The sequence below is a fragment of the Suncus etruscus genome, chromosome 11, assembly GCF_024139225.1.
Source record: "Suncus etruscus isolate mSunEtr1 chromosome 11, mSunEtr1.pri.cur, whole genome shotgun sequence".
In the NCBI taxonomy this organism is placed as follows: Eukaryota; Metazoa; Chordata; class Mammalia; order Eulipotyphla; family Soricidae; genus Suncus; species Suncus etruscus.
Genome location: NC_064858.1, coordinates 94,219,361 through 94,226,445, shown reverse-complemented (window position 1 = coordinate 94,226,445; position 7,085 = coordinate 94,219,361). Strand labels below are relative to the sequence as shown.

The following is a 7,085-nucleotide window of genomic DNA, read 5'->3' as shown; positions in this document are numbered from 1 at the left end:
TCTGATGCTGGCCTGCGCTGTTTCCCCATTGTCACATTTGTATTGTGGGTTTTTCTACGTGTTGTAGTGGTATTCATTGTCTATATGATGTAGGCAGCACACTCCTCTGGCTCCTCCCTTTCTGGATGGGCTGACTTGCCTCTAAGGGAGGGGAGTCCTCCGTGGATGAAGCCTCACACTGGGTCAAATCTTAGGCCCGAGCATGTAACAGAGAAGACAGTCCAGAGAGAAATGTTTGCTTCTGTGATATAGCGCCGTTCTTAGTGTGATTTTTCCTTCTTGTTGCAATGGAGTTCTTTCCTTAGAAAGAGTGCACGGCCGCGTAGCGAAGCGGAGCGGCCGTGCTCCTCTGAGCCTCTTTTTGCCCCACTCGCAAGAGTTTCACGCAAGAGGACAGTAGACAGACATAGACAGGTCACACTCACAGTCTTTCACAGCTGAGCCCCACTGGGCCGGTGTACTTTCGCGGATTTTCCCCGCCTGGTGTCACACACAGGGAGCCAGCTTTTGCTAAAGCAGATGTTTCTTATTTTGTTCTACTTCTAGCCAGCTTTTTGATATAGATGTATACACTAATGCAGTTAGTTACTCTTTATTGCAGAGAATGTATTTCAGTTTAATTATCATGAGTTATTTTTATCTGTTTTATCTATCTCCACCCTCATGCCCATCTCTGCTGGATTAATCACAGGCTCTACCAATTTTGAGGATCAGTTCTTGGAGTATTGGACCACACCCAATCATGCTGAGGTCATACTCCCGGTTTTGTGACCAGGGATCACTTATGGCAGTGCTCCTGGAATCATGTGCAATGTTGAGATTTGAAATGGGGTCAATGGAATGAACTTACCTTCTGTATTATTTCTCTTCCCCTGGCACTGCCATTTTTAAACTGATTAATGATGGATGGGCTCATTGGAATCCTAGCTAGGAATAATTGAAACAGGTATATCACTTGAAGGTTAATTGTGTGCTACAAATATAGTGTGGACACCAGTATCTTCATTTTTCTTCAACTTCATGGGTGCAGGTTACTGTCGATAAAAGTATTTTAATTTTTTAATTATTTAAAAATGTTTAATTAATTTTTATATTCACATTTAATATCAGCTATTATGAAGCAAACATGCTAAATTGACATTACTTTGGTTCTTGGAAAACCAATATTCTAGTTTGAACTACAAATTCTTAACACAAAGGCATGAATTAATGATTAAAAAAACATTACCCGAATATTCTTGTTATATATTCATTGTAGCTTAATTTGTTGAATAGATTTCTGGCAAGAAATTTTAGAGAGCTAACTATTCATCATTTTGACACCTATTACTTGGATTTTATCCAAATTGAGGCATTTACTAGGTAATGTTCCTCCCTTTGCTATTTTAATCACCTAAAATTCACACACTAAATATTTCTACATGTAAAAAACTCCCGAAGTAGTTTCAGAATCCTACAAAATAAATAGTTTACATGGTAAAAAGTCTTTACCACCCTAACCCAAACACTGACCTATTGTAAACCCAAAAGAATCTTGCACTCTCTATCAAGAGAAATGAGACTACAATGTACTTTTCTTTTAGAAATGAGAGTGGCAATGTTATTAAGAAAAAAAATGTTTTCGTGGAAAAAAATTTAGGTGGAAGTGTAATGTGAGTGCTGGTAGTCTATTTTAATTCAGCTGTGTAATGCAGATCATAAATGGGAATATTTAAGCATTTAATGCTAGTGTTATTGCTATCATTTTCTTATTAACTCTTGTCATTTATGGAGAATCAGTCCAGGGATCAGTTTTGGGGTGAGATGCTCCTGCCTGGACGGGCCTGCAGGGTATGTTGCTCTCCAAACTCTTACCATGTCTTCTCAATCCACAAAGAAGGAAACTCAACAAAGACTTTTGAACTCTATTAGCCACCTTCTGCTTACCTTAAAAGGGGCAAATCACAAACTGAGACCTTCCAGGCCACACCTTCAGAATCAGGTCACAACGTGAGAACTAACTAACCTCTGAATGGGAAACCAGAATGGCCATTTTTAAGAAACGTGCTTCAAGTCTTCATAGTGATGATCCAGGTTTCTTTCACTCACTTCAGTGTTTTGTCTCTTTTTTGACTTGAAGAGAAAATTGGCTTTACACGAACCCAGTTCTACCACGTGGCGAGTATGCACTCACAGGTGTGGAAATTTTACTGCTGACTGTAAACTGTATTATTTTAAAATGTACGGCTTATTAAAAAAAACTTAACATTGGGGGCCAGAGCAATAGCACAGTGATAGGGCATTTGCCTTGCACATGGCTGACCCAGGATGGACCTGATTCGATCCCCAGAGTCCCATATGGTCCCCCAAGCCAGGGGCAATTTCTGAGCACAGAGCCAGGAGTAACCCCTGAGCGTCAAGGGGTGTGATCCTCCAAACCGAAAATAAATAAATAAACTTACTTTAAAAAAAGATTTAGTTTCACAATGTTCCAACAGCTATCCTTTCACCAGTGGACACATCTTGTCACAATGTCCAAGTTTCTCTACTACCCCTCCCCCAACCTGCCACTATAGTCTTTATTTCTCCTCTCTTCTTCTTCTTCTTCTTCTTCTTCTTCTTCTTCTTCTTCTGGTTCTTCTTCTTCTTCTTCTTCTTCTTCTGCTTCTTCTTTTCCTCCTCCTCCTCCTCCTCCTCTACCTTTTTCCTTTACAGCACTGTTGCTTGTAATACTGTTACTGAAAGAACACCATGTATATCACTTTCCTTCCTTTCAGTACCCAGTTCTTATCCAGAATTAACATTTACAACTATTATTGTCATATGGTTCCTTCTCTGTCCTAACTGCACCTCCTCTCTTTCTTTGTGAAAACCATCCTACCAGGAACCAATGGTCCTGTTCCTCATTTCTATTGCCTTTGGATATTATTCTTATACTCTTTTCAATATCCTGAAAATGAGTGTGCTCATTCTCTCTGTTCCTCTCTCTCTCTGAATCATTTTACTCAGATTGACACTCTCCATGTCTATCTATATACAAGCAAATTTCATATCTTTGGTTTCCTAATAGCTGCATAGTAATCCATGGTGTAGCTATTGTGACTAGTGCTGCAATGAACATAGAAATGCAGATGCTTTTTCTACATTGTGTTTTGGGCTCCTCGGGTATATTCCCAAGAGTGGTGTTGCTGAGTTGAATGGAAGCCCAATTTCTAGTTTTATAAGGAATATCTATATTTTTCCAAAAAGGCATGACCAGTCAACATTCCCATCATCTGTAACTATATTTTGAAACTATGCTCTTTTTTTAATTACAAGTCTTTAACAATTATATTTACAGTACATAGTGACAGTGAATTAGGGCAATTCATAGGACAAAGTCTAGGATAAAGTCTCTATGGTTCTAGAAGTTCTGCTCCGTCATGTTTGTTATACTAGTTTTCTGTAATTAGTGATCTTGGTTTTTGCATATATTTTAGGATGAAGCCTTGGATATAGTCTTTTCTTATTTTCCCAGAAGTTCTGCTCAATTGTAATGATCAAAGTCAGACCTCTGGAATTAGAGATATTGGTTTTTGTTCAAATCCTAGGCAAAGCCTAGGCTAGGGTCTTTCTTATTGGACCCAGGAAAAGTTCTGCTCAGTTGCGGTTGTCAAAGTTAGCCTTCTGTAATTAGTGATCTTGATTTTTGCACCTATCAAGGACTTAGTGTCTTCTGATTTCATCTTACCATTAGGTGATGAGGTAGGACAACCTGCTCTTAGATCTAGTTGTTGCTATTTCCTCGTCGTCAGGATGTTGTATTAGGTACTCCCAGAAGGGTATTTGATTCCTGGTGCAATGCTCTTTTAACTATTAGAAATATAATCATATTCTTCCATTTTAGCATGGTGAGATAGTATGATGAAATAAAAGATCACTAGAATATTTTTATTCTAGCAAGCTAATGCCTTGCTAACTTGGTTGAGGTATAGTTTATTCTTTGTAATGAACTCTATTAAAAGGAGATTTACCCCATCGATTTAGAGCTATCTATAGAAAAAAGATAATTCTAAAATTCTTCTATGTCAACTTGAAATGGAAATCAACTTATTGATTTCTAGTGCTTTGTTTCCTCTGGAACAAAATCAACTCCTCTTTTGTGTGTATAATTCTCTAACCTTGGGAATCTATTTCCCTGTTTCCAGAGAACAATATATGACCCCAGGAAACTTGCACCTCAGGTCTATATAAAGAAATGCACATAAAATCAGAATTCATAGTAGGAAGCTTGCCACAAATAGCAGGGGTGGTGGTGGTGCAGTTAGGGCAAAGAAGGGACTCCTGCGACAATGACAGTCAGAAATGATCACTCTGGACAAAATCTGGATGCTGAAAGGAGATAAAATGATATGCATGATACCCCTTCAGTAGCAATATTTTGCAAACCACAGTGTCTAAAACAAAAGAAGAGAAAGAGAGAGAAAGAGAAAAGAAAAATGTCCTGCTATAGAAGCAGACAGTGGGGAGAGCAGGAGGGAAAGTGAAGACATCGTTGATGGGAAATGTGCACTGGTAAAAGGTGTTGTACATTGTATTTCTGAAACTCAATCATGAACACAAATGTAACTGCGTATCTCATGGTGATTCAATTAAACAATTAATTTAAAAGAAAGATTGCCTGTCCGAGTGACAGACACATTTTAGAAGTGTCCACAACTATTTTCCTTTTTTTTTTTTTTTTTTTAAATTTCTCTATTCATTTATTAACTAATAGTATGCAGTAGGGAGGAGACAGAAAACTCACATTCTACACAGTTTCACAGATCTCAAAGCAGGACAAAAGTGACACAGAAGAATTGCTAGAATTCTAGGGTCTTGGTGGACGGATTCTGGGGGGAGGTGGACCTCAAATTCCTGGTGGAGGGGGTCTCATTCCTGGAGGAGGCATGCCGATTGGGATACTGCGAGTTGAGGGAAGTCCAATGGGAGGCCCCATAGGTGGCCTCATACCACGTGGAGGCGGCATTGCACGGCCCAGGGTTCTGGGGTGTGTCCCCTGCCCTGGAAGATATTGTGTTGAGGCTCCAGCTATACTGGCTGTGGCCGCTATAGCACTTGCTGCTGCCGTGCCTCGTGCCTGTGGCGTCATTACCTGTTGGGGTGGCCCTCCAACTCTTCGGACTAGACCAGCTAATCCAGCTGGATTAATTTAGGAATTGGGACCCCAGCTGGGACCCCTCGGACAGCCGCCCTGCCAACCCCAGGTCTTCCTGCATCTCCAGCAAGGGGAACCTGAACAATGCCAGTATCTTTGGGAGGAGGTCCTTCCACAGTCATGGAAACCAAATTCTCTCCACGTAACAGCACCAAACCGCAAACCCACTTTGCTTCTTTCTTTGACTTGATCTTCCTGAACTCATCACAGACAACAGAGGATCAAGTGTCATATGCTTGCTTGCCAAAAGCCTTGAAATTGCCGATGAAGATGCGGCTGTCCTGTAGGATGCATCTTGCTGCTCTTGTCCACTGTCATGATTGCTGTTGTTCCACCAACCCAGTGTCCAAAAGGAAGTTTCAGGATCTTGAAAACCTAAGGAAGGCTACAGATGAAGGAATGATGCAGATTCTCCCGCAAACTAAGCAAGCTGGGCAGGAGCTTCAGAGAGCAGAGGGGGCCTGGTTGTACACTTGGAATCTGCTACCTTGATGTCCCAAGAATGCTTTAATCATTTTTGGGGGGTCTAGGCCAAGAACACCTGCCTCAGTTCTGCTTGGAAATCCACCACAAGCACCTGCTGCTATTGAGATCCCCATGGGTACAGCTGGCACTCTTGGATGCTCAGCAAGGCTGTTTGCCTACGCTTCACACTTCACCTGCACTTCCACCTCAGGGACATGCTAGGTGGTCCAGTCTCAGGCTTAAGTGGTCCCTAGGTCCCTAAGAATGCATCAGGCACACTTTCTCTTTTTACTTTCATTTCTGGGCCATGGACAACGATGTTCAGGGGTTCTTCCTTGCTCTGCATTCAGGAATCACTCCTGGCTGGTTTGGGGAACATCTGGGAACCCAAGGATCAAACTTGGATTATCTGCAAGTGCCTTAGCCACTGTCCTATCTCTCCAGCCCACTGGTTTCCATAGCTATAACCTTGACAATATTATGTTATCTGAAACTAGCAATAGCTACCAGTAAAAGTCCTTAGATTTTATAGCTGCAGTTACTATAGACTTAGATTGTCTTTGTGTTCTAGCCTACACCATATGCTCCATGTGGATTAATTCTCCAGAAGAAATCGAATCTCCTTTACATAAAAGTAACCCACTTGCCTTAGAAGGGTAATTCTGGGGGGCTGGAACAATAGCACAGAGGATAGGGCATTTGCCTTGCATGCAACTGACTTGGGACTGACCTGGGTTTAAACCCCAACGTCCCATAAGCGATTTCTGAGTGCAGTCAGGAACAACCCCTGAGCACAGCCAGGTGGGACCCAAACAAACAAAAGGGTAATTCTTTATTTATGTATTTATTTATTTTGGTTTGGGGACAACATCTGGCAGCAGTCAGGGATTACTCCTGGCAGGCTCTGGGGACCATATAGGCTCAAACCCAGGTGAGCCACATGCAAGGCAAATGCCTCACCCGCTGTACTATAGCTCAGTCCCCATGAGGTATTTCTTTTAGTTGATTTGAATCTGAGGATCCTGGCTCCAAAGTAGATACCAAATATTGGCTTACTCTAGACTGGGGACAGGAATTGAAATCACAGTCTAAATAAAGATCAGCTGGTTCCTCTACTTACAGCAATAGGTCCAACTCTTAATCTTTTTTATTTGTTTTGTTTGGGGGTCATAACCAATGGCTTTCAGAGGGTTACTCCTGGTTTTAAGATCAAGGTTCACTCTTAGCACGTTTATAGGGACCAAATGGAATGCCAAGGGTCAAACAGAATGGCTAAATGCAAAGTACTATACTCATTGTACCACTCCAGTTTCTATTCTATTTTTTGTCTCTGAATTTGCCACTTCCAGGTACTCAAGAAAGTAAAATTATGCAATAGCTGTCCATCTTAACGGTAATACCCCTTAGCATAATGCCTTTAATGCACATTGTTGTATGCATCAGA

At 41.2% G+C, this 7,085-nt stretch overlaps 1 pseudogene; it reads right to left on the bottom strand.

The window, feature by feature from the left end:
* Positions 1-4,680: 4,680 nt before the first annotated feature.
* On the bottom strand, positions 4,681-5,775 carry LOC126022176 (small nuclear ribonucleoprotein-associated protein N-like; annotated as a pseudogene).
* Positions 5,776-7,085: the final 1,310 nt, after the last annotated feature.